Source organism: Schistocerca serialis, chromosome 7, assembly GCF_023864345.2.
Source record: "Schistocerca serialis cubense isolate TAMUIC-IGC-003099 chromosome 7, iqSchSeri2.2, whole genome shotgun sequence".
Lineage (NCBI taxonomy): Eukaryota > Metazoa > Arthropoda > Insecta > Orthoptera > Acrididae > Schistocerca > Schistocerca serialis.
In genome coordinates this window covers 274,466,295-274,493,384 of record NC_064644.1, presented here as the reverse complement: position 1 = coordinate 274,493,384, position 27,090 = coordinate 274,466,295, and the positions used below count along the sequence as shown (strand labels likewise).

At 43.7% G+C, this 27,090-nt stretch overlaps 1 protein-coding gene across 3 annotated transcripts in view; it reads right to left on the bottom strand.

The window, feature by feature from the left end:
* Positions 1-27,090, bottom strand: part of LOC126412649 (ras association domain-containing protein 10-like) — a 1,122,590-nt gene that overhangs the window by 169,388 nt on the left and 926,112 nt on the right. For all 3 annotated transcript variants that reach the window (XM_050082344.1, XM_050082343.1, XM_050082345.1), the window contains one exon: positions 18,629-18,690. The gene's annotated coding sequence lies outside the window, so the exon portion shown is untranslated. The remainder of the gene's footprint in view (positions 1-18,628; positions 18,691-27,090) is intronic.

Sequence of the window (27,090 nt, the reverse complement as noted above, 5' to 3'; positions counted from 1 at the left end):
AATTGCGACAGATACAAGCCAAAACACCTTACAGACGAGTAATATACTGCGTGGCAATGAAAAATATACTATCAAGATCAGCTGACATGAAACTGTAAATAGAAAAAGACAAAGAAATCCCGGTTGCAATTGGAATGACAGATCCAGAACGAAATAGTCGTTTACAGTTACTACCGTTAGAATGTTTATTTGTGTAGTCGTTCTAACGGCAGTAACAGCGTGAGCCACTACTTCTGTGAATATTTACTTCAACTGCACGTAGTAGATGCCGCCGCCTCAACTAGGGAGTCGTAGTTTACAACGGTTTACTACTAGTATCGTGCTTCTTTTGAGTAAATAACGTTACCTCCACGTGTCTAGTGACCGAAATTATAGGGCTACCCCTCAGCGCAGTCCGTTTCGGTCTCAGACGGTAAGCGCCTGCTGCAGTGCTTCAGATGATGGCTGCAGATAGCGGGCTTAATGCGTCACGCAATGCCAAGGGAACAATGTAATTATCTCGTAACGGTAACTCTCTATTGTTTCGCTTGCAGGCTGTTTCGCTGAACTTGTACTCGTCTGCAGAGCAGTGAGGTAACAACGCTAAAAATAGTTTGTGATATTTCTGGCTTGCAAATTCAGAGCAGATTGTTCAAGTTACAGAAACAACTGGCATCGACTGTCTGTTATTATCGCGGTAAGTGTTTCCGTCTATGAATGCATATGATATTTGTGTTAACTCAGCAGATATATTTCGAGGATTTATGGCATCAGTCTGCAACCTGTACCTACCGTCCGTAAATATATGTTTTCATAATTTTTTTGTCTGTCCCAGACTGTGTAAATATATATATATATATTACTGGTTTCAGATTTAAAATTTCTTCTTCATGTTGGATGTTATGCAGACTGAGCCAAGCACAACGTGCACTTTCGTTATATCGCTGTTTATTTTGGTATGGTAGTCCAAGTATACTATGCCTGTGTTATCTATCTCTTAAATGTTAATATTCATGCACAATGTAATTTATATGCCCGTCCCTCTCACTGAATGTGGCTGCGTTTTTGCATGGAATCTGACTGCGAGGAAATTTTTTTTAAGGATTCTGCGACATGTAAGCAAACTATTCTCCAGTCGTTTTCTTCGTCTGAAGAACTACACTGCACTCCAGCAGTACCAATCAGTTCTTTGTTACCTGTGATCGAATTCCCCTCTTTCCAGTTCCTTTTCCTCTTTGAGTTTTGGCATGTTTTTTCCTTCTGGGATTTATTGTTCCACAAGTGTACACACCATTGGATTTTAGGTCCTTGAACAGATAATATGATATAAAATAATTGCCCAGGAAAATAATATGATTCTTTCCATGAAGACCACTGGTTAAATTTAGAATCACTTTCTATCCTAGCCCCACTACAGGAGAATGTGAAGCTTTTCCCGTATAAACATCAAATTTAAGGTTGTATGACGACTGATCACATAACATCCACACATTGTACCCCCTTTTATAGATTTGACCCTCATATATTGTTTGAGACATGATCTGCCTTTGAATTTAACCAATGCTTCATCAATAGAAAGTTTTTATGTAGTTTATAGCAATCCTGGAATTCCCTGCTCAAATGGTCTAGAAACGGACGTAGTTTGTGTGCACACAAGACTAGAACTTGCACAGCTTATCGTGAATGTGGGGTCATTTCCATCACTGCCAACACTGTCAACACTGCTGTCAATAGAAGGCATTTCTTCAAATAAAATTCGGTAACATTCGTCCTCAGTTATCCCTTTTCGGCTAGACATATTCGATGGAGACGAAGAAAATATACTGGGTGGGGCAGAAGGGCGGTGGTTAGCAGCACTAACCACACAGAAATTTGTAAAACATGGAAAATTCTATTTCAATTTAAAGTTACATTACACGTAGACTTATATATGTTCAACCCATAAATATAAGCAATTACTTACCAAAACTAGTCATATAAAGAAGAGCTACAGAGAATACTGCACGCCGTTTCCAAGAACAGTGCTAACAATGAAGATGTATCAACTATTGTTCTGAATACGCGGCAAAAATTCGCGCAGAAGACCTGCACTGCCATCTAGCGGCATTTTAGGCAAGAATTAGGTGGTTTGCAGTGAGACTACTGGCCCCTGAGCGGTAAAGGGAGAAAATATTGTGTGGTTAGCCACAGTGACCACCGCCCATTGAAACCGTCTAAGTATGTGGTTAGTTACAGTTTTGCCTGCCCTTCAAAGAGTTAAGATGAGCTGAACTTCGATGGAGTGCGCCGATCCTTTCTTAAGGCCAAATTTGTAGGCCAATGATACACTGAAATAAGAGAGTCCTACACTCTTTCGTTTTGCATTATCACTTGAATTTTTAATTCTTATGTTACATTAGCTGTTACTATAAACTGTTATTGTTACATCGTAAAGTCAAGCGCCGGCACGCCAGTCGCGAACGACAGGGAAGAGAAGGCTGAGAGAATAAGTCAGCCAATCGCTCGCTGACCGGATCTCCCTCCAGGACGACAACGCGACAGCAGCGGCCCCTATGTGAAGAGGACATAAGCGCCGCGACCGCTCCAAGATTAGCGACTTCGATAGCAGCGTCAACGCTAGTCACTTTGCTTGTACTCTCTATGTGGCTCTGACATGGGATTGTCTATACTGAAGAAGACTGATTATTCTGCATGTCGCCCTGTGCTTGCGACACATCTGTGTAATTGCCAAAGTTCAGTATTGTATCTTTTCTTATTGTAATAAAACTCATTAATACGACTTGTTTGATTGTTTCTCTAGCAAACCGAGTACGCAGGCTTCCTAGACACCTAAAGATTGACGACGAGGCTGGACGAAACAGTTATTACATTCACCGATCAGCCTGAACATTATGACTACCTACCTAATAGCCGGTGTGCCCACATTTGGCATGGATAACAGCGGCGATGCGTCATGGCATGGAAACAATGAGGCCTTGGTAGGTCGCTGGAGGAATTTGGCACCACATCTACACACACAAGTCACCTAATGCCCGTAAACTCCAGGGAGAGGGCGATGAGCTCTGACGCCACGTTCAATCACATCCCAGATGTGTTCGAACGGGTTCAAAACTGGCGAGTTGGGGGCGCAGAACGTCAATTGGAAATCGCCATTTTGTTCCTCGAAGCATTCCATCACACTCCTGGCCTTGTGATATGGCGCATTATCTTGTTGAAAAATGCACTGCTGTAGGTAAACATGATAGTCATAAAGAGGCGTGCGTGATCTGCAACCGCTGTACAATAATCCTTGATCGTCATGGTGCCTTGCACAAGCTCCACTGAACCCATGGATGCCCATGTGAATGTTCCCTAGAGCATAATGGAGCCGCCGCCAGCTTGTCTCCTTCCTGCAGTACAGGTGTCAAGGAGCTGTTCCACTGGAAGACGACGGATTCGCGCCCTCCCATTGGCGTGATGAAGAAGGTATCGGGATTCATCAGACCATGCAATGCTCTGCCACTGCGCCAACGTCCAGTGCCGATGGTCACATGCTCATTTCAGTCGTAGTTGCCTATATCGTGGTGTTAATATTGGCACATGCTTGGGTCGTCGGCCACATAGGTCCATCGTTAAGAGTGTTCGGTGCACCGTGTATTCAGTGACTCTTTTTTGTCCGGCGTTAAAGTCTCAATTTAGTTCCGCCACAGTTTGTCGCTTCTGCTGAGTTACCAGTCCGACCAGCCCACGACGTCCAACATTTGTAATCTGGCGTGATTGCCAAACCACCGACGTCTGGGCGTGGTTTCAACTGGGTTCCGTCACTTGTTGAAGACACTCACCACAGCACTTCTCGAATACCCGACAAGTCGTGCACTCTCCGAAACGCTCGTGCCGAGCCTCCGGCCCATCACAATCTGCCCACAGTCAAACTCAATAGTTCGCGAGCCTTCTCCATTCCACTCATGGACGACACGCTCAGATACTACATGCACCGCGCGTGTGTCTGTCTAACAGTCATTCCTCGCAAGGTGATGCTGCTATCGAATTTATATCGATAGTTGGTCGGTGGTTATAATGTTCTGGCTGATCCGTGTATTGCACCACATGTTTTTACTATATTGCACATTCTCAAAAATATGCTTGTTCAGTACCGTCTGAGTACCTGGCACTGAGCGGGTATGTATTTACTTCAAACTTCTATTAGTCCATCGGCTCCTCTCTCATCTCTCTGTCCATCTCCTCCTCTCCGTGGCCGTGCGGTTCTAGGCGCTGCAGTCTGGGGCCGAGCGACCGCTACGGTCGCAGGTTCGAATCCTGCCTCGGGCATGGATGTGTGTGATGTCCTTAGGTTAGTAAGGTTTAATTAGTTCTAAGTTCTAGGCTACTGATGACCTCAGAAGTTAAGTCGCATAGTGCTCAGTGCCATTTTTCCTCCTCTCCCCTCTCTCTGTCCATGTCCATTTTCTCCGCACCCTCTCTCAGTTCATTTCCTACTCCCCCTCTCCTCCTCTTTGTTCCGCCCCCTGTCTCTTTTTCTTCCCCATTCTTTAATCTGTCCATCCTCTCGTCTCTATTTCCACTTGCACCTCCACCTCTCTCTGCCCATCTACTCATCGCCCTTTATTGCCCACGTTAACATGCGGACCTCAATAGGACCCTGGTAGTTCATATTCTCACATTATTTCTTTCCAGATCGTAACTAATATGTGTACTAAATCTGGTTGAAATCGTTCCAAAGACTTAGAATGAACATTGTGCCTGTGACTATGCCAAGGTACCGATATGTCAAATATATTATCACAAATATTTAAAATGTTTCACACGTAATTGTACATATATTTCACCCGTATCTCTACTGAATTTCGACCTTCAGTTTCATTTTCATGCAGCTTGATATTTGTGACGTCGTATCTCCCGAACTATATGTCGTACAATGTTATGTACCACTAAACACATTCAGTGTTGTACGTGGATGCTGTCTGCGAAATGTGTTGCGCATTTGAATTAGTAGCAAAGAAGCAATAAATTAAAACATTCTACATAATGCCACAGTTTTTCACAAATCCCATTATTTGACGTCATATCTCCAGAACCACGTGTCGTACAATGATATAGCTAAGCTGGTACATAAGTGGTATATGCGATTATTGTCTGAAAAAGCGCCAAGATTACATTAGTAGTAAAGAAATAATAAATTAAAACGTCATGTTTCGTGTGGTGTTTTACTGCATGAACAGAGAAAATATATTATGCGATAACCTTTTTTCCTTTCAGCATTTGGTGGGCGTTGTCAGCGAGAGAAGTTTTCCTAAAGGTCTGAAATTATGTGTAAAGTTAGTTCCAAATCACTAAGTGCCTTCATTTGCAAATACTGGTTGATTAGAATATGGGTCCGCAGCTCGTGGTCGTGCGGTAGCATTCTAGCTTCCCGCGCCCGGGTTCGATTCCCGGCGGGGTCAGGGGTTTTCTCTGCCTCGTGATGACTGGGTGTTGTGTGATGTCCTTAGGTTAGTTAGATTTAAGTAGTTCTAAGTTCTAGGGGACTGATGACCATAGATGTTAAGTCCCATAGTCCTCAGAGCCATTTGAACCATTTTTTTATTAGAATATGGCTATTCGCGCGTCGTGGACTACACCCGCTTCTTCAGCCTCACCTCCACCCGTTTCAGAGATAGGTGATGCTTATCCCTACACTGACAATTTCTGGGCAGTAAGCGTTACATGTAGCAAGTTTGGTTGAAATCGGTCTAGTGGTTTAGGAGGAGATATGGAACGTACGTGCATATACGACTGCACATATATCCATTTTTATAACATGCACAGATATGGATTCAGCCCTGTCTTCCACCCTCAGCATTCTGTCTCAACACTGTTAGTTACCTCTCTATTACTTCACATAAACCAACACCACTCGCCACTGCTCACTCACTGTACCTAATGCCAACTTCTTCTCGTCTCCAAGTCTACTCCACCACAGCCTGCAACTGCTCTGCTTGGCGTCATTCGCCAAGGGTGTGTCTGCTTGACTGACATCAATGACTAGGGTCCACACGTCATTTGTTATGATTTCCACTCATTACAACATATGCTTTTATCATGATTTAGCAATGAATGCAATACTCTTGCAGTAGCTTCATTTTGTGGCTCTAAGGACTATGGGACTTAACATCGGAGGTCATCAGTCCCCTAGACTTAGAACTACTTAAACCTAACCTACCTAAGGACATCACACACATCCATACCCGAGGCAGGATTCGAACCTGCGACCGCAGCAGCAGCGCGGTTCCAGACTGAAGCTCCTAGAACCGCTCGGCCACAGCGGCCGGCAGCTTCGTTTTGTGAGTGGTGGTTTCTTCTAATCAAACTCTGTGGTTTGAGTTCAGGTTTCATTAAAATGTTATTTTACATTTTTTTTTACTTACTTTACATATGGCGAGAGCCTTATAGACCACACGCCTGCTCTACGGTTCTTCCGTTTCTTTCTGTCGAGTGCACTGGTTGTCCATTTGGCGTTGATGTCCATCCTGGCTAGATCATCACGGATGTTATCTCGCCACCTATTTCTGGGCCTTCCTCTTCCTCTCGTTCCATCTATTGCTCTGCACAGTGCTATTCTACGTAGGCTGTTTTCCATCAGTCTTTCTATATGCCCTAACCAGTAAAACCTTATCTTAATACTCCATTTTTCCCTTACTCTCCATTCCATGATATTTTCGTCATATACAAGTCCCAAAAATTTTCATGGTGTTTATCTTTTGAATATTAACAGTTTTTATTCACCTTTCCTTCTAAATATTAGTGCGTCACATCCATATAAGGTTACCGGTACAATAGTCAACTGATACTATAGGATTTCGAAGTCAATTCTAAGCGCTGTTTTCTTTAAAATTTTGCTACAAGTACAAAGTATTTCGTTCGCTGTTTCTAGACTGGCCTCAGTTTCTATATTCGTTCTATTTTTGTTACTATGAAGACTTTCTAAGCAGTTGAAGCGGTCAACTGTCTTGAAAGTGAATCCATCTACAGCTAAAAGTGTGTCACTTCGGAGTTTCTTATTTACGACCGGATTTTTTTTTTTTTCATTAACACGTAATCTTGTTTCTCAGCGATTTTGCAGCATTTTGATCAATTGTGTTTTGGAGCTACTTATTAATGCTACATCATTTGCTTGGGCAAGTCTAGTAATGTTCACATCCTGCAGTTGCACCCCTTGTGGTTTAGTTTTCGTAAATTCTCTATCGGTCTGTCTGAGACGAGGTTAAACAAAATAGGTGAAATGACGTCCCTTTGTTTAAGACCAGTGTATACCTTAAAATTTTCAGTTTATACGACATAAAGTTTCGTCTACACACACTTGAACAAATCTGATTAACTCTGGGGCTGTTTCAAATTCCCTTGGTATATTTAGCAATATGTCGGTGTCTGGTGTCATGATATGTGGACACGTGTGCTGAATTCCCACGCCTTTTCATTTATTGTAGAGTGAATAGGTACTGTAATGTAGATGTATTGTTGAGTAAACCGCATCATTGGTAGTCCCTAATTAGTTATTCAGTTAACGTGATCAGCCAGTTCAATAGGCAAACCGATAGGATTCTGTAAGTGACATCCAGTAAAGGAAGTCCTCTGTAGTTATCGCGGACAAGTGAAGCATTCTTCTTAAACATGGGACACATAAGCGGGGTTTTCTAGTTTGCAGGTATGAATCCTGTCTTCAAAAACGTTTCTATTAAATATTGTAGTTCTAATTGCAGTTGTGGTCCTTCATTCTTTAATCATTCATCGTATACCTGCTCTTCGCCAAAAGCCTTGTCAGTCTTTAACTTCTTTATTGCTTGCTGTATTTCGTTTACTGATGGGATGTTGACTTATACATCAGCTGTATCAGTTACTTGAAATTTAAAGTAAGACTTTGAATCATTGTTATTTAGTATTTGTAAAAGTACGTCTTCCATATTTTTTGTATGTCACTCTTGTTGGCCAGTATTTTCCCACGCTGCTGTTTTATGAATTGTTCCCATTTAGTAAAACTGTTCCCTTTTAGCGAACTGGCCATTTTACTTATATTTTCATATATCTGCCTTGCCCTGTGATGCTTGAAAACATCCTCTACTTCTCTTATCGTATGTTGTAGTACTCCATTGTCTCTTGTCTTAAGGTTCGTTGTGGTTTCTGGAGGTTTTTATAGTATCTGTACTTCAGTGTCGTGTTGTTCCTTACTTGGGAACTTGACTCCAACTTTCCTATATACCAGGTTTAATTTTTGTCAATAAATTAAATGGAAGGTGAGCGGAGGTTAATATGGCTGACGCTGGCGTTTTCGTTAAGTCGTCCTCGTTTCGTTGTTACTTAATAATGCGACGCGAAAGTATTCCTGTGCGAAATTTTATCCACCTCGTTGGGGATGGGTTCTTGGTCTATAGACGCAAAATCTAGGGTGTGCAGAACTTACTTTCCTTGTAATAGCACCTTTCTTTTACTGTTTTTATTGCTTTTTATAGCTCATTGGTTTCCACATACCAACCGAATTAAGGCATGCCATGTAAAATGCAGCGCCATATTGTACAGAAGCCCAGTCTTTGAGCGCGGAGTTGCTGACCAAATCGTGGAGCGCATTGCCCTTGAATGCCATTTAAGGAAGCATACTGTTCCTTTCACAGATGTTATCAAATACGACTCTTTTTGCGTTAGACTGGCTGCAGTCCTTGGGCATTTAGCTTTAAAGGTTGCTATAACGTGCCATACCAAATACTACCTATATTTATATTCTGGTCTACTGTATTTTATTTTATATAACATTAATTGTTGATATCATTTACAGCCAAGATTGTTGTTGTTTGGTACTCCCACATGATAAATCAATAAAACTGAATTTTAAAGTACTGCTGTAAACAAGATGTATAATGTAACATTGCATAAAAATATGTTAAGAACATCATCTGTGTAAGTAATCATCGACAAAAGAGTATGTCAAACATTCTACCACAAATGAGATTCAAGGATGAGTGCTGTAAACGTAGGCTACGTATATTTTCTCTACGTGTTTGTGCAAAAGTATATGTGCTTGTTTAGTTTTACGCTGCAATTGTGTAACATACCAGGCGCAATTGATGTACTGCCAATATTGAAATCTATATTGATAAAATATTCGTATAATACCATCTGAGTCAAATCTATTCGGTCATGGGATGAGCCGTAACTCCCAGTACAATGATCGAAAACACACATTCATTTGTGATAGGACAAATAGATAAGCAACCGTATAATATGGGCTGTAAATTACTGCAAGGTAGCTTTTGAACATAAATGTGAAAATGTGGGCTCTATCAGTCACGAAGTATTGTATAAAGGTATAAGCTGATTTCCCACTGACTGTCTTGTAGCCACCGTATTACACTGTGTGGCACGTTACAGATTGGCAGTCCGTTTCAAATGGTTCATTGGTTTTTGGACAACAACTGTTTTTGAATTATTGATCAAATGGTTCACATGGCTCTGACCACTATGGGACCTAAAGCCATCACACACATCCATGCCCGAGGCAGGATTCGAACCTGCGACCGTAGCGGTTGCGCGGTTCCAGACTGTAGCGCCTAGAACCGCTCGGTCACCTCGGCCGGCACAGTCCGTTTCTTTATATTTCATTTCTCGAGTGGTCACTACAAACACAGAAGCGGCCTGCAGGAGAAATGGGCTATTACATTGTGCAAAAAGTTCCCCAAGGCTTTCTGTCACAGATGAGTTGCTGCACATAATCAAACCGAAAATTTTCGATCCTGCAACATAAAATCAAACATCTTACTAGATGTGACCAAGAGTGCTATTCTTAGCTAAAGGATTATCCGATGGCTTAATACGAGGGACAGCGGTATGTGGGCTGAAAAGGCGAGTGACCTGGAAGCTTTTGTAACTGTAGTCTGACGTAAGAGTTCCCTGAAATGACGTCGCTGTAAAAAGATATAAACTTGCAGCACCACTGCTACCACATGCTGCCTAGTCTTCGATTTACGAACAATACTAATTCACGCTTCTTTGCTGCAAAGCAGAGTTTTGTGCCATTCTGCGGTTCCGTACTGTCTACTTTATTCTTGGGGTGTTTTGTGTCAGCCCAACTTTCCCAGGGTCTTTCTGTACTCAGGAAGTGTCAAAGTGGGAAGAAAAATTGTCGAGGGCGTTTTCGTTGCCACTGGAATTTGGAGTCGTGACGCGACCACTGAAACCGACAAACAATAGAGGCAAGTGTTTGCCAGCTCACGGAACCTTTGTTAGCCTGCCAGACAATCGGGCGGCCGTCTCCTTGACGACACGAGGCGCTGCTGCTTAAAGTCGGGCCTCCATATGCTACGTGCGCGGCGCACTCTTTTAAAGCAGTATATGCTGTCAGCTGAACGTAAGACTGTACGTTTTAAACCTCTCTACGAATATACGCACGCCGCTCGTGGTAAACTAAGCGAAATGATCGAGGCCAGAATGAATCTTCCACTACGAGGTTGCTATTTTGAAACTTCATGAGAGATTAAAATTGTGTTCCAAACCGGAACTCAAACTTGGAACACAAAATTTCACCGGCAGTACTCTACTTTGTATTCGAGTCCTAGTCTGGTATAGACCGGGTGATCAAAAAGCCAGTATAAATTTGAAAACTGAATAAATCACGGAATAATGTAGATAGAGAGGTACAAATTGACACACAAAAATGTCCGACAGATGGCGCTTCATCTGATCAGAATAGCAATAATTAGCATAACAAAGTAAGACAAAGCAAAGATGATGTTCTTTACAGGAAATGCTCAATATGTCCGCCGTCATTCCTCAACAATAGCTGTAGTCGAGGAATAATGTTGTGAACAGCACTATAAAGCATGTCCGGAGTTATGGTGACGTCGGATGTTGTCTTCCAGTATCCCTAATACACTTGCGACTTCAGGTAACCCCAAAGCCAATAATCGCACGGACTGAGGTCTGGGGACCTGGGACGCCAACCATGACGAAAGTGGCGGCTGAGCACACGATCATCACCAAACGACGCGCGCAAGAGATCTTTCACGCGTCTAGCAATATGGGGTGGAGCGCCATCCTGCATAAATATCGTACGTTGCAGCAGGTGTTTATCAGCCAGGCTGGGGATGATGCGATTCTGTAACATATGGGCGTACCTCTCACCCGTCACCGTAGCAGTTACAAAACCAGAATCCCGCATTTCCTCTAAGAAAAAAGGCCCGATAACGGTAGATGTGGTAAATCCAACCCATACCGTGACTTTCTCGTCGTGCAATTAAGTTTCCACGACAGTTCTAGGATTTTCGGTATCCCAAATTCTGCAGTTGTGGACGTTGACAGACCCTCGGAACGTGAAATGAGCTTCGTCGGTCCACAACACGTTACTCAATCAATCGTCATCTTCCGCCATCTTTTGAAACGCCTGCACCGCAAATGCCATCCGCTTCACTAAATCGCCAGGTAACAGTTCATGATGTCGATGGATTTTGTACGGATAGCATCGGAAGGTACGCCTAAGTGCCAACCAAACAGTAGTGTATGGAATGCCGGTGCGACATGCGACTGTACGAGCGCTGACTTCCCCGTGCATAGACGAACCCGTTACAGTCTCCATTTCTTCCTGAACTGTCTCAGCAGCATTACGCCTTGTGCTCGGTCGGCCACTACGTGGTCTATCGTCTAAACAACCCGTGGTTTCGAACTTCGAAATCATTCTCGCCACAGCTGAGTTTGTCAACGGACCTTTACTCGTTCGAACCCCCTTCCTCTCTCTCATTACAGCTCCTTTTATACACGATTGTCATGCGCAGTCACTGACGTTTTGCTGTCCAGCGCCATCTCTCGGACATTTTGTGAACTTTTTTTGACCTAATAAACCTCCATGTCATTCCAAGCATGTGTGTCAGTTTTTACCTCTCTATCTACATTATTCCGTGGTTTATCAAGTTTTCAAATTTATACTGATTTTTTGATCACGCGGAAGTTGTTATCTGCTAGGAAGTTACAAAACAACGGTTAGAGCGCTGGAGAGCGAAAATTCCTTCTGGAAACAATTCCCAAGACTAGTGTTGGTGATACCCAGGTTTTCGCCGGATGTACCGATTTCTAGGCGTATCATGACTCGTCTCGCAAAAGCCTTACGCGTAATGACAAATGTTCCGACTTTGGGGAAAGCCTAATAATTCTAAGTATAATTTGCATTCACTTGAAAAATGGTCTAATAAGTTCCGAAATTAGCTTCTGAACGCATAGATGGCAATAGCCGAGAAAATTAGAGTACAAATACCCGCCCCGCCAGTTAAGTTAACCCTTTGTGCCTCTGCACCTATGCTACTACTTATTAGGAAATCTGGTCTAATACACTACGAATACTGCACACCCTTACAAAAGTCACATTTATTCACCTCATTTGGGCATAGTGGATCAAACTGCAGCAAAAGGATATGGGCAGGATGTACAAAAATATCAGTGTAAAAACTGAGAATAAAATGACTCATTTCTCCCTACTTTCGCACATAGATGGCGAGTGGGAACGCAAGACAGGGTGCTTTAATATAGCAGCAAAATATATGAGCAGGATCTGATGGCTCCATCTCACTGTTGCCAGTCGTTCGGATTGTAGGTCTCCGTTACATTTGATTCGGTTACTCTTAATATGTGTTTTACATTAACTAATTCGTCTTTGTATTTGTGAAGTTGCAAACGTGATTTCGTGTGTACGACGTATTTTCAAAATTTTGTTGCAGATTTTACAGTCAGCATCAGTTCTGTTGTATTGTTCGTTATTATTACGGTATTTGTAAAATACCTGAATGCATTACTTCTAGGAGCCGCGGCTCACTACACTGCCTTAGCGATTTACAGTGTGCGCTGTAAATCACCAACTGCGAGCCAACACTTAAAACTCAGCATATCACATGGACTTTTTTCAATAGCTCGACCCATGAGGAATCACGACTGACTTCACGTAAATGGTAGAGTTACGGTGCGTTGATTGTACACAGACGGGTGATTCAGTGACTGGAAAGTTTCAAAAACACTAGAAATTAACCGAGCTCTTACATTTTATGTATAGTGAGAGACACGAATGTGAGTGATGTATACTATGTATTTAGACTATCAAGAAGACAGAATGAATTTATTAAAAATAATTATCTACGAAACAGATGATCTAGAATGAGATTTTCACTCTGCAGCGGAGTGTGCGTTGATATGAAACTTCCTGGCAGATTAAAACTGTGTGCCGGACCGGGACTCGAAGTCGGGACCTTTGCCTTTCGCGGGCATGTGCTCTATTCTGCCAGTATCTCGTCTCCTAACTTCCAAACTTTACAGAAGCTCTCCTGCAAACCTTGCAGAAATTGCCACTCCTGAAAGAAAGGATACTGCAGAGACATGGATTAGTTCCGCAACAATAAAAATGACAATGCTTGCAGGATGTTATATTTCACACATCATTGTAGGGAAAACGCAGCATAATATGATGAAGTCCTTAATAAGAATTTCACACAACCATGGTAGATATGGTACAATTATTACAAATGTGAGGTCTGTATGTAAAATGGCCAAGTGGAACCCTTATCCGGGTTTTCTAATGATACCAGCGTATGTTTTTCGTAAGAAATTCACATCGGTGATTGTTGTCCCCGAATGTACTATGTTTGTACGAAACTCTTACTAGAGATACCCACACTGATGTGTGGGTTATAAGGTGTTGTAAGCACACAATTTTTGTTAATCTTGAGCTTGAAAACAGCCAAATATTATGAAAATAAATGTACATACGTATGTGTGTGTGGTGTGCGTACTGTAAGACCTTCAGTACACACACCATCAGATTATTTGACTTGTCGCTCTAACGAAGTAGGCGAGTGTCAGCAATATGTGTCGTGGTCTTATCGTGGCGTGTTTATCTTCGGCCGTTAGGTCAGACGATAGAAATGCCACTTACGCACTTAGAGTAGCAGATGGATGGTGACCAACTTTCAACAGAACTTGATTAATTTTCACACACATTTATTAAAATAATAAAAAACATAGACCTTACTTAACTTGATTCTGGATGCTATTTACAATCGACAGTCTGAAGTTCCTCTGGTCTTGGTACGTTAATCTTATTCTCACATATCTCTGATACTTGACAAAGTGTCTATACATTTCACTTCATGGCTATGTACAGGAATATGATAATCTTATCAGGCACAGACTGAAACTTGACTACAGACTAATGCACACTAATGCAGACTGGTACAGACTAATGCAGACTGGTACAGACTAACGCAGACTGACTAATTGGAGGTCTGTACACTCGTTATAATACCTCAAGCGTTCAGGTATCACTGTGCGAGTGTGATCCGCAAGGAGAAAAGGTTCTACGTTAGCAGCAATCTCATTGGCTGCGTTACATATTAATACGCGGATCGGCGGAAGCAGAATTTGGTCCGTCTCTTAGGTAGCGGCATCTCGTAGTGCGGAGACGGACGAGCGCTGCGCCTGCGCTGTTGTGCTTAGCGCGACGCGCTCTATTGGGAAAGTTGTGTACGCGCTGACTACGTGGAACTATGTACACAACAGTATGTATATGTGTATCAATGTTTGACATTTAGTTCTAAACAACTGGACCAGTTTCAACCAAACCAGGTACACATATCACTTACTGTCTGGAAATCATCGTTGTGATGTTGAGGACCATCTACATATCAGAGGGGTGGGATGGTAGTGAAAAAGCTGTGTAACCCACAACGCGCGAATACCCGTATTTTATCCATCCAGTACTTGAGTATGAGAACACTTAGTGACTTGGAAAAAAAACTTTACACGTCATTCCAAACCTTTACGAACAGGACGGTGATTGGAAAAAAGGTTATTGTTTACTACATTTGCGCTCTTCATGCAGTAAAACTGCCACATTAACCATGAGGTTTTTAGTTTATTACAGCTTTACTGCTAACTGTATTCGCGACAAATTTTTCAACTGCGTTCAACTACGCCACTGAGTATACCAGCAATATTATATTATAGTTCTGAAGATATAAAGTCAAACACTGAAAGGCGTGAAAAATTGAACCTCATGTATGACGTTTTAATTTATTACTTCTATACTACTAACTCTATTCACAACACGTTTCGCAGACAGTAACCACATATAGCACTGAATGTACCTGCAAAAATATATCCCTGAGCAACGTATAGTTCAGGAGATACGATGCCATAAACAATAAACGGCGTGAAAATGACCCTGCAGGGCGAAATACGCTAGAGATACAGCTAAAATGTATATAAAAATACATGTGAAATATGTTAAACATATGTGAAATATTTTGACATGTGCTTACGTGGGCAAAGCCAATGGTGCAAAGGTCATCCTAAACCCCTGGAACGATTTCAACGAAATCTGGAACACATATTACGAGGGACGTTCAGTAAATAATGCTACACTTTGTTTTTTCTGGGCCAATTTAGATTGAAAAAAAATGCGGAATCACTTGTCATGGAATATTCCCGCTTTAGCCGCTACAGTTTGATGAAGTTCCGCTAGGTGGCAGCGCTGTGCATAGTCTTCAAAATGGCGCCTGTAACGGAGGTGCGTACCAAGCAGCGAGCTGCCACTGAATTTCCTTTGGTGAGAAACTGGAGCATCGCAGATATTGATAGGCCCTTGCAGAGCGTCTATGAAGATCTGGCAGTGAATAAAGTCACGGTGGGCCGTTGGGCGAGGTATCTGTCATCATCGCAGCGAGATCGAGCAAATCTCTCCAGTCTCCTGCGTGCCGGCTGGGTGCACACAGCTGTGACTGCTGCAATGTTGGGCACTGTAGCGAGTTCGTCGCCAAAAAAATGCAAACGAACTTCTCCTTCTCCATGACAGTGCAAGACCTCACACAAGTCCGCGCACCCGAGAGGAGATCACAAAACTTCGTTTAACTGTTCTTTCTATCCTCAATACAGACCGAATCTCGCACCTTCCAACCTCCATCTGTTTGGCTCTGTAAAGGATTCAATCCGTAGGAAGCAGTAGTGGATGATGGAGAAGCTACTGATGCAGTTGTACGCTGGATACTACGTCATCTCGTAGAGTGGTTTCATGTGAGGGTACGTGCCCTCCCACTAAGGTGGTGTAAGGCCGCCGCATTTATATCTACATCTACATCCATACTCCGCAAGCCACCTGACGGTGTGTGGCGGAGGGTACTTTCAGTACGTCTCTTCTATTTCAGTCTCGTATTGTTCGTGGAAAGAAAGATTATCGGTATGCCTTTGTGTGGGCTCTAATCTCTCTGATTTTATCCTCATGGTCTATTCGCCAGATATACGTAGGAGGGAGCAATACACGGCATGACTCCTCGGTGAAGGAATGTTCTCGAAACTTCAACAAAAGCCCGTACTGAGCTACTGAGCGTCTCTCTTGCAGAGTCACTGGAGTTTATCTATCATCTCCGTAAAGCTTTCGCGATTACTAAATGATCCTGTAACAAAGCGCGCTGCTCTCCGCTGGATCTTCTCTATCTCTTCTATCAACCCTATCTGCTACGGATCCCACACTGGTGAGCAGTATTCAAGCAGTAGGCGAACAAGTGTACTGTAACCTACTTCGGCCGGCCGCTGTGGCCGTGCGGTTAAAGGCGCTTCAGTCTGGAACCGCGTGACCGCTACGGTCGCAGGTTCGAATCCTGCCTCGGGCATGGATGTGTGTGATGTCCTTAGGTTAGTTAGGTTTAATTAGTTCTGGGCGACTGATGACCTCAGAGGTTAAGTCGCATAGTGCTCAGAGCCATTTGCACTATTTTTTAAACCTACTTCCTTTAGCTTGGATTGTGTTGAAAAAAGGGTTTTGTAATAAAAACGGTAGGGAATAATATGGTGTATTGGAATCCTGAATAAAATCAGCCTGCCCTCACAAAAAAAGTGTTGCAATATTTACTGAGCGCCCCTTGTAGTTAACGATCTGGAAAGAAATACTTTGGGGATAATAATGACCAGCTTCGTATCGGGGTTAGTGTGATAACATGGAGAGATAAGTTGGGAGGGGGAGATGAACAGACAGCGAAGAGGAAGGAGGAGGTGAATACAGACAAGGGGGAGGAAGACATGGACAGAGAGGGAGGGACAAATAGACAGGCAAGAGAGGAGGGAATGTGCAGACAAAGGGAAGAGGAGAAGACCAACAGGGAGAAGGCGGAGAAGGAGATGGATAGTGAGAGGGGGTCGAGGAGATGGACAGAGAGACGTATCATGTCGTTTCTGGAAACCCAGAATGTAATCTGTACGAATCAACATGGATTCCGGAAACAGCGATCGTGTGAGACCCAACTCGCTTTATTTGTTCATGAGACCCAGAAAATATTAGATACAGGCTCCCAGGTAGATGCTATTTTCCTTGACTTCCGGAAGGCATTCGATACAGTTCCGCACTGTCGCCTGATAAACAAAGTAAGAGCCTACGGAATATCAGACCAGCTGTGTGGCTGGATTGAAGAGTTTTTAGCAAACAGAACACAGCATGTTGTTCTCAATGGAGAGACGTCTACAGACGTTAAAGTAACCTCTGGCGTGCCACAGGGGAGTGTTATGGGACCATTGCTTTTCACAATATATATAAATGACCTAGTAGGTAGTGTCGGAAGTTCCATGCGGCTTTTCGCGGATGATGCTGTAGTATACAAAGAAGTTGCTGCATTAGAAAATTGTAGCGAAATACAGGAAGATCTGCAGCGGATAGGCACTTGGTGCAGGGAGTGGCAACTGACCCTTAACATAGACAAATGTAATGTATTGCGAATACACAGAAAGAAGGATCCTTTATTGTATGATTATATGATAGCGGAACAAACACTGGTAGCAGTTACTTCTGTAAAATATCTGGGAGTATGCGTACGGAACGATTTGAAGTGGAATGATCATATAAAATTAATTGTTGGTAAGGCGGGTACCAGGTTGAGATTCGTTGGGAGAGTGCTTAGAAAATGTAGTCCATCAACAAAGGAGGTGGCTTACAAAACACTCGTTCGACCTATACTTGAGTATTGCTCATCAGTGTGGGATCCGTACCAGGTCGGGTTGACGGAGGAGATAGAGAAGATCCAAAGAAGAGCGGCGCGTTTCGTCACCGGGTTATTTGGTAACCGTGATAGCGTTACGGAGATGTTTAATAAACTCAAGTGGCAGACTCTGCAAGAGAGGCGCTCTGCATCGCGGTGTAGCTTGCTGTCCAGGTTTCGAGAGGGTGCGTTTCTGGAGGAGGTATCGAATATATTGCTTCCCCGTACTTATACCTCCCGAGGAGATCACGAATGTAAAATTAGAGAGATTCGAGCGCGCACGGAAGCTTTCCAGCAGTCGTTCTTCCCGCGAACCATACGCGAATGGAACCGGAAAGGGATGTAATGACAGTGGCACGTAAAGTGTCCTCCACCACACACCGTTGGGTGGCTTGCGGAGTATAAATGTAGATGTAGATGTAGAAATGGACAATGAGAGGGAAGGAGGAGATGCAAAACAGAAGATTGGAATAAATAAATATCCGGGAAACTGGGTACGCAGCTAGTAAAGAAATGAAGTGTATCTCAAAACGAAAGAACAGACTACGCAGGAAAATCAGTTTCGAAAATAAATGTACCGTGATTGTGCACCCTATACGAAGAAAGACTACTACCCGAAAAGTACTCACCATGAGTAGAACGGCGGTTGCTCCGCGCTGGCGCGTCGCCCCGGGGTGTGACGTCAGCACATCTGAAACACAGGATACGGGGACCTTAGACTTCACCTTGTCGGCTGCACGACGACCGTAGAGATTAAGTACACGAAAAACTGCGCAGGCCGGCAGCCGGCCGATGTTCTTGTAATGGGCGGCCGATTTCGTGAGTGCCGGGGAACAGTTAGGAAAACACTTCGTGACGGCGCTCCGTGTCGCGCAGCGCCGCGTGCTGGGACTCCGGTAAGGCACGACGTGGCGCTGCCTCGCCTCGCCTCGACACGATGACGACTTCCTGGCGGGTCGCTGGTGCAGGCCTGCTCGCCGGCACTAAACTTCCTCGCAATTTTCAGGAGTGAAGAAACCTCGAATACGAAAGGAAGTGCATACACTTTATGCACGTTCGCTACAAAATTGTGCGATCGTAAGCTTCTACCCACTGTCACCACTACAGTTGTACACGGAGATAACAAAAATAATGGGATACCTCCTTTTGCATTGCGCAGTGCAGCAACTCGACGTGGCAGGGACTCCAGTCGTTGGTAGTCCCTTGCAGAAATATTGCGCCACACTGTTTCTGCAGCCATCCATAAATCCGACAGTGTTGCCAGAGTATAATTTTGTGCACGAACTGATCTTTAGATTACGTTGTTGTTGTGGTCTTCAGTCCTGAGACTGGTTTGATGCAGCTCTCCATGCTACTTTATCCTCTGCAAGCTTCTTCATCTCCCAGTACCTACGCCAACCTACATCCTTCTGAATCCGCTTAGCGTATTCATCTCTTGGTCTCCCTCTACGATTTTTACCCTCCACGCTGCCCTTCAGTACTAAATTGGTGATCCCTTGATGCCTCAGAACATGTCCTACCAACCGATCCCTATTTCTAGTCAAGTTGTGCCACAAACTTCTCTTCTCCCCAATCCTATTCAATACCTCCTCATTAGTTATGTGATCTACCCATCTAATGGCTCTGAGCACTATGGGACTTAACATCTTAGGTCATCAGTTCAAAAAATGGCTCTGAGCACTATGGGATTCAACTGCTGAGGTCATTAGTCCCCTAGAACTTAGAACTAGTTAAACCTAACTAACCTATCACAAACATCCATGCCCGAGGCGGGATTCGAACCTGCGACCGTGGCGGTCTTGCGGTTCCAGACTGCAGCGCCTTTAACCGCACGGCCACTTCGGCTGGCTAGGTCATCAGTCCCCTAGAACTTAGAACTACTTAAACCTAACAAACCTAAGGACATCACAGACACCCATGCCCGAGGCAGGAGTCGAACCTGCGACCGTAGCAGTCCGGCGGTTCCGGACTGCAGCGCCTAGAACCGCACGGCCACCGCGGCCGGCTACCCATCTAATCTTCAGCATTCTTCTGTAGCACCACATTTCGAAAGCTTCTATTCTCTTCTTGTTTAAACTATTTATCGTCCACTTTTCACTTCCATACATGGCTACAATCCATATAAATACATTCAGAAACGAGTTACTGACACTTAAATCTATACTCGATGTTAACAAATTTCTCTTCTTCAGAAACGCTTTCCTTGCCATTGCAAGTCTACATTTTATATCCTCTCTGCTTCGACCAGCCGGCCTAAGAGGCCGAGCGGTTCTAGGCGCTACAGTCTGGAACCGCGCGACCGCTAAGGTCGCAGGTTCGAATCCTGCTTCGGGCATGGATGTGTGTGATGGCCTTAGGTTAGTTAGGTTTAAGTAGTTCTAAGTTCTAGGGGACTGATGGCCACAGCAGTTAAGTCCCATTCTGCAAAAAAAAAAAAAAAAAAAAAAAAAAAAAAAAAAAAAAAAAAAAAAAAAAAAAAAAAACCTTCGACTATCATCAGTTATTTTGCTCCCCAAATAGCAAAACTCCTTTACTACTTTAAGTGTCTCATTTCCTAATCTAATTCCCTCAGCATCACCCGACTTAATTCGTTTACATTCCATTATCCTCGTTTTGCTTTTGTTGATGTTCATCTTATATCCTCCTTTCAAGACACTATCCATTCCGTTCAACTGCCCCTCCAAGTCCTTTGCGGTCTCTAATATGCCACAAATATTCGATGGGATTCACGTCGGATGACCTGTTTGGACAAATTATTCGATCAAACTGTCCAGAAATTTCTTCAAGCCAATCGCGAACAGTTGGCCCGTAGACATGGTGCATTGTCATCCGCAAAAACGACATTGTTGTTTGGGAACATTAAGTCTATGAATGGCTGCAAATTGTCACCAAGCAGTAGAACATTACCGAGGACTCACTCAATTCCACGTAAATAAAGCCCACACCATTATGGAGCCATCACCAGCTAGCTCAGTGCCTTGTTGACTACCTGTGTCCATGGCATCGTGGAGTCTGCTTCACACTCGAATCCTACCATTAGCTCTTACCAACTGAAATCGGCACTCACCTGACCAGACCACGGTTTTCCAGTCTTCTAGAATCCAACCGATATGGTCACGAGCCCTGGAGAGGCACTTTAGGCGCTATCGTACTGATAGCAAAGGCACTCGCGTTAGTCGTCTGCTGCCAAGCCCATTGATACCAAATTTCGCCGCACAATCCTAAAGGTTACGCTGGTCGCGTTGCCGGCCGGTGTGGCCGAGCGGTTCTAGGCGCTACAGTCTTGAACCGCGCGACCGCTACGGTCGCAGGTTCGAATCCTGCCTCGGGCATGGATGTGTGTGATGTCCATAGATTAGTTAGGTTTAAGTAGTTCTAAGTTCTAGGGGACTAATGACCTCAGAAGTTAAGTCCCATAGTGCTCAGAGCCCTTTGAACCATTTTACGTTAGTCGCTCGTCCCACATTGATTTCTGCGGTTACTTCACAGTGTTTCTTGTCGGTAAGCACTGACACCTATACAAAACGCCGCCGCCGTCGGCCACTACGTTGTTCGTGATGAGAAGTAATGCCTGAAATATGGTATTCTGGGCACACTCTTGACACTGTGGACCCCGGAAAATTGAATTCCCTAACGATTTCCTACACTGAAAGTCCCATACGACTAGCTCCAACTAGCATTCCGCGTTCGGAGTCTATTAATTCCCGTCGTGTGGCCACTATAGCGTCGGAAAGCTTTTTACATAAATCATCTGAGAAGAAATGACAGCTCCGCCAATGCACTTCGCTTTTATGCCTTGCTTACCCGGTACTACAACCATCTGTATGTGTGCACGTCGCTATCCCATGTCTTTTGTTACCTCAGTGTGAAACTATTGTAAGCTACCGTAGACTATTATAAGTGAGCGTAGACTACGGTAATTTTGCTTGTAGCATTGTTCAGTTAAGATGGTAAACGCATTGTCTGTGTGTTAAATGTGTTGCATATCTATCGGGCATTATATCATTTCGATCGCTTCGTTTGTGTATGCGACCAATATCTTACAAGATTCTCCTAGAAACCGGAAGCGGTGAACAGGCTAGAAATTGAGTGACGCTATACAGAGAGCCGTGTGATGTACAGAAGATTTTTGTTCTACGTGTTCACCCACCTGTCTTTTACTTAAACAGTTTTTATAATAAAATTGGAATAGTCACCGGCCGCGGTGGTCTGGCGGTTCTAGGCGCGCAGTCCGGAACCGCGCGACTGCTACGGTCGCAGGTTCGAATCCTGCCTCGGGCATGGATGTGCGTGATGTCCTTAGATTAGTTAGGTTTAAGTTGTTCTAAGTTCTAGGGGACTGATGACCACAGATGTTAAGTCCCATAGTGCTCAGTGCCATTTGAATCATTTTGGAATAGTCAGTGTTCAATTCAGGTTTTATTTGAAAACGGTTGATGTTTAACCTGAAACCGAGGGGTATTGTAGTAAAAGTTTAAAAAAATAATAAATACAGATTTATCACGAAGCTCTAGAAAATACGATTTCTTGAAAGAAGGTAAAAAAGAAAAAAAACACAAAACAATAGCATACCAAACATCGCTTTAATACCTCGTCGAGGTAATATAAAACTTGTTTCTGCTACTCATAAAGAACTTTAACATTTTTCATTAATACCAGAAAACTCTTACATTTGATCGAAATGAGAACAAAACAGCATCAGTAATTATATGGATTCCTTCATATCTGCGCATGTCGTCTACCTATTACCAAAACTAATTTCTTTGGCTATGTAAAGATGCAGATGTTACGTGACTGACTAATTTTTATTACTTATGAAACGCAACTTATACACCAAAGAGCCAAAGAAAGTGGCACACCTGCCTAATAGCCTGTAGGAGCTCCCGCGAGCACGCAGAAGTGCCGCAACACGACGTGGCACAGACTCGACTAATGTCTGAAGTAGTGCTGGAGGGAATTGACACCATGAATCCTGCAGGGCTTTCCATATATCCATAAGGGTACGAGGGGGTGGAGATCTCTTCTGAACAGCACATTACAACGCATCCCAGATATGCACAATAACTTTAATGTCTCGGGAGTTTGGTGCGGAGCTTGGTGGTAAGCGTTAAGTCTTTAAACTCAGAAGAGCCACTCTGCAGCAGTTAGGGACCTGTGGGGTGTGGCATTGTCCTGCCGGAATTGCCCAAGTCCGTCGGAATGCATAATGGACATGAATGGATGCAGGTGATCAGACAGGGTGCTTATGTACGTGTTATCTGTCTGAGTCGTACCTAGACGTATCTCGGGTTCCATGTAACTGCACACACCCCACATCATTACACATCCTCCCCCAGTTTGAACAGTCCCTTGCTGACATGCAGCGTTCATGGATTCATCAGGTCATCTCCATACCCGTAGACGTCCATCCGCTCGATACAGTTTGAAACGAAACTCGTGCGACCAGGCAACATGTTTCCAGTCATCAAGAGTGCAATGTCGGTGTTGACGGGCTCAGGCGAGGCGTAAAGCTTTGTCTCCTGCAGGCATCAAGGGTACACGAGTGGTCCTTCGGCTCCGAAAGCCCATATCGATTATGTTTCGTTGAATGGTTCGCACGCCGACACTTGTTGATGGCCCAGAATTGAAATCTGAAGCAATTTGCGGAAGGGTTGAACTTCTGTCACGTTGAACGATTCTCTTCAGTCGTCATTGGTCCCGTTCTTGCAGGATCTTTCTCCGGCCGCAGCGACGTCGGAGATTTGATGTTTTACCGCGTTCCTGGTATTCACGGTATACTCGTGAAGTGGTCGTACGAAAAAATGCCGACTTCATCGCTACCTCGGAGGTGCAGTGTCCCATCGCTCGTGCGCCGATTATGGCACCACGTTCAAATTCACTTAGATCTTGATAGCCTGCCATTGAAGCAGCAGTAACCGAATCTAACAACCGCGTCAGACTCATGTCTTGTATAAGAGTTGCCGACCGCAGTGCCGTGTTCTGCCTGTTTACATATCTCTGTATTTTAATACGCGTGTCTATACCAGTTTCTTTGGCACTTCAGTGTAATTTGTAAGAAACAGTAATGGTCCAAACTGAAAGATGTGTGGTTCTAATTATGTGCAAAACAAAGAAACAAAAAAAAAACAAAAGAGAAGTCGTCGGCTCCCCGTTTCACTATCACGCATTCATTTATGTGTCTTTCCCTACCACCGCTAGCAATACTACGGATAATCCTATCATTTGGTACGTCATTTACGTATTGTTTCCAAAACCACCGAACCGTAGTTTTCGTAGAGCCAAACTCTAGTCATTAGTACTGGTGGTAAGAAATTAAATTATAGACGATCGGAAATTATTCAGTTAGGAGTGAAACACTCACGTAGGGTGACAAGTTTGTTTCGTCAAAGGAACCTTCACTTTTTTTCACTGAAATTTTGTTGTATGTACTGTAAGTTTTACTGCAGTGTTCAATTTTATTGTAAGTTTACATTTTGTCTGTGTACAAAATATAAGAGAGTCTTGAAAAGAAGGAAACACCGGCCAAACATGTTACTTATTTACAGAATCGACATGTTTATCTCCAGACCACAACCTCCGGCATTAGTCTAGCACGCCTCTCGTCAGACCTAAATACTCAGCTTATATCAGACACTACTGATGTAGTGCCCATGCTCATCATTAGCTTCATTACTTGCGGAAACTCACCGATTCCAGCAAGAGTTTGAGTTTGATGCGCATGTACACTGAAGGTATTATAGGCTTTGATCGCCGTAGTTATAAACATATGTAGTGTCAGATCTTTTGGACATATCCAAAAGAACAGATGCCACGTATATATGTATTTAACAATTTTCATAGACATTGTTAGCCATTAAAATTGATAGGAAGGATATCAAATAACGAAATTTTACCTTACAGTGCTTATGGAGTACAGTAGGACCAGCGGAAAAATTGTCCTATCGTAGCTCAAAAAAGGCGAATATCTTCTTCGTTAAAAGACTGCAACAAAAAAAATGGCGAATCATCTGCCTCAGTCCTCATTCCGCCTTCCTCACCAAAAATTTTGGCATGCGGACGTATTCACGTTCTTTTAATACAAAACATTCTAAATCCTTTTAGCCAGTCACTCTCTGTAATGAAGCCTTCATACTCAGCATCTCCCGCTCACTGCAACTGTTTATACATGTATGTCTCCCACTGTCTCCCTTTTTTTGCATTGTGCTACAGTATATCCCACCGTCTCCTCTCTCACTTACGCTGTTCGCACTGCCACTATCTGCACCACACCTAGGCACCTCAAATACTCGTGGGGATCCAACTTAATTTTTCCCTACACCTTTGGACCAAAATTCGGCCTCCCCTTCACCTTCGTGTTAAAGTTCACCGATCTGGGAGGGTCCAAGTCGCTCAAACGTATGTATGGTCTCCAGTCACCAGCATTTTTTATATCCACTGACTCCTCTCTCTTTTCGTCACACTGCTTCTATCTCGATCTGTCTCTTTACTGTCATTGTCTCTTACTAACCACCAATATTTCCTCTCTCCCTGTCTCACATTACTATCACCTCGATCCATCACTCTTTCTCTTTCACTGCCATTTCCTCTCTCTAACCATCACTGTCTTCTCTCTCTTCCAGCGTCACTGTCTCTCTGCTACTTTCAGCACAAAAAGCGCGAATGTGCTCGCATACCAAAATTTTTGGTGATCAAGACGGAATGAGGCAGCTGATTCCACACTTTTGAGTTAGAGTATTTTAAATATGAAAATTTTCCCGCTGGTTCCCTTTTTTTCAAAGGGTTTTCTACTTATATAAAATGGGTTCCACAGGTCAGTTAAGTTTTGACAGTTTATTTACATACTTAGACAACCCGCCAGGATAGCCGAGAGTGCTAATGCGCTGTTTTCTGGTCTCGGGTAGGCGCGCCGGCCCCGGATCAAATCCGCCCGGCGGATTAACGACGACGGCCAGTGTGCGGGCCAGCCTGGGTGTGGTTTTTAGGCGGTTTTCCACATCCTATTAGGTGAATACCGGGCTGGTCCCCAAGTCCCGCCTAAGTTCCACGACTCACATTGACACTATTTCACGATCTACACTAGATGCAGACAACTGGGGTACACTAATTCCGTCCTGGGGGGTACGGGGTGGCGGCAGGAAGGGCATCCGGCCACCCCTTACAATTAACATGCCAAATCCGGTTAACCATGGCCGACCCTGGTAAATGCGGGACAAGGCGCAAGCGATAGATAGATAGATAGAATTTCCACACATTTATATACTTGATACATATAAACGACAAAATAATTACGCATAATATGAGGTTAATGAGCCGTGGTCACTGTCGATTCCTCATTCTCACCAATAGCAGGAGGCTGCATCTTTGGTGCTCATTAAGCAGCCTCCTTCCTGGCTCTCGCTAGTGGGCGTGCACACGACCGCCCGCGGTGACTTAACACCAAACTGCTTTGCTCTTGGTCAGTTCCGTCTTGCCGCTAGCTGGAGAACGAAGTTCATGAGCAACCACAAGTGGTCGTCATAAGGGGCTGCAAACCGAAGAGCATTTCTCAGCGTAGCGCTGTCATGTAAGCGGGTCTTGGACTGGTAACCTCAATTGCCTCAAAAACACGACGTTCGAGTTCCAACAGGGCCTTCGTTCGCCTTTGATGCTTGGTCCATGGGTATACGGACAGAGTGGAGCAGCGGACGAATAAGGATTTGTTTGGTGAGCAGCTTGCTTGGTCCTGTGGCGTGCTTGTGCTCAGTGGTTAAGCGAACCCACTTCCAAGGGCGGTGTAGCGGTAGCGGCATTTTTTTGGGCCATCTAAACTGATCTGTGTTGGACATACGGGTACATAAGTATGCTGAATGAGGTGAAGTTGTTAGTGATTTTCTTAAGCATGAGCCAAATGAGTCTTGCAGGCTTTAAATCGTTGATACTCATTTTTAAAATCTGTCGTTCATTTATTGAAATATTATTTAGACTAAAAACACCATTTATGAGTGAAATTTCATATGCCCAATAAAGGTCATTTAAATTTATTATGTAATGTGTACATTTTCTTGAAGTTTATGATTATTAAAGATATTGTTGATTCTGTAGTGTGGGCTTT